The sequence below is a fragment of the Pteropus alecto genome, unplaced genomic scaffold (assembly GCF_000325575.1).
Source record: "Pteropus alecto unplaced genomic scaffold, ASM32557v1 scaffold26, whole genome shotgun sequence".
Lineage (NCBI taxonomy): Eukaryota > Metazoa > Chordata > Mammalia > Chiroptera > Pteropodidae > Pteropus > Pteropus alecto.
The window spans coordinates 24,060-25,952 of record NW_006438077.1 but is presented as its reverse complement, the minus strand read 5'-3'; positions in this window follow the sequence as shown (position 1 = coordinate 25,952).

The window sequence follows — 1,893 nt, the reverse complement described above, 5'->3', positions numbered from 1 at the left end:
ATATAATGCCATCATCAGTACAATAATAAAGTTATAATTTCCAAAATAAAAATTTTATATGCATTTTAAGTGAAAAAGATTTTAAAAGTATGTCAGTATAATTCAATTTTCTTCTTTTTGCTTATCTATATTTTGAATTTTTATAATAAACATTTTTACTTCTGTAATAAAAATTAATGGTTGTGACAAAAAATTGTATATGATTTCTAAAGTCTCTTTCAGATCTACACTTCAATGAAAGTTATATGATATAATAGCAAACAGAATGCTATAGACATTTTGTAACCATAATTTTAAATACATGAGTAGTGAGAGAGTTAAAATAAAAAAAAAATCAAGTGTGATGGGAGTAGTTTTAGAGGTTTGTGTCAAGAAGTTTAAGACAAACTCAGGAGCACTGGCCATTTTCAAAGTTCTGTTTCTTGACCCTTGGAGATGTTAGCCAAAACCTGATATTTGGCTGTGTACTAGTTTTCACAAAATATTGAGTGTTATGGGCTAGGACTGGCCAAGAGAGATTAGGAATAAGGTGGCTGAGCAAAAAATGGGATCTGGCCTATGGCAAGGTTTAGATATGCCAAGGGGTGAAATCTAGAGATAAGCACTAATCTGTTGTCCTTGTCAATGAGTTTCTGGTTGTCATGTTTGTTGCATTCAGTTTTATATCACACATATAAGTGAAATCATATGATTCTCAATATTTTTCTGTCTGATTTATTTCTCTGAGCATGATAATCTCAAGATTTATCCATGTCATTGCAAAGGACAGTGTTTCATCTTTTCTTATGGCTGAGTAACATTCCATTGTATACATGTATCACTTTTTTATCCAATCATCTATTGAAGAACACTTCAGTTGTTTCCATGTCTTGGTCACTGTGAATAATGCTACTATGAACATTGGTATGCATATATCTTTGTGAATAAATTTTTTCAAGTTCTTTGGTTAAACACACAGTGGAGGGATTGCTGGATCATATGGTGATTCTATTCTTAATCTTTAATGACTCTCCATACTGTTTTCCATAGTGACTGTACCAAAGTACATCAAAACCAGTGGTGTATGAGGGTTCCTATTTCCCCACAATCTCTCCAACACTTATCATTACTTGTCCTATTGAGGACAGACATTCTAACAGGTGTGAGGCGGTTTCTACTTTTTGGTTTGATTTGAATTTCCCTAATAGCTACTGAAGTTGAACATCTCTTCTTAAGTCTGTTGTTGGTCATTTGTATGTCTTGGGAGAGGTGTTGGTTGCAAATATCTTTTCTCATTCAGTTGGTTGTCACTGCCTGTTTGTTTTGTTAATAATTTCTTTTGTTATGCAGAAGTTTTTTAGTTTGATATAGTCCCATTCACATATTTTTGTGTTGACTTACATTGCCTTTGAGGTCAAATTCATTAAAAAAAATTCTCTCTAAATTGAAGGTTCATGAGTTTAGTACCCATGTTTCCTTCTATGCAATTTACAGGCCTTATATTCAGGTCTTTGATCTGTTTGGGGTTAAATTTGGTGTGTGGTGACAGACAGCAGTCTAATCTCATTCTTTTGCATGTGGCTTTCCAATTTTTCCAGAAACATTTATTGAACAGGATTTCTTTTCTCCAATGTATGTTTTTGGCTCCTTTGTTGCAAATTATTTGCCATATATGTTGGGGAGGTTGTTTCTTAACTCTCAATTTTGTTCCAATGGTCTGTATGTCTGTTTTTCTGTCAATACCATGCTGTTTTGATTATTATCACTTTGTAGTGTAATTTGAAGTCAAGCAGCATTATTCTTTTGGCCTTGTTCTTTTTTTTCAGGATTGCTTTGGCCATTTGGGGTCTTTTGTGTTTCATACAAACGTGATAATTTTGGTTCTATTTCTTTAAAGAATGCTATTGACATTTT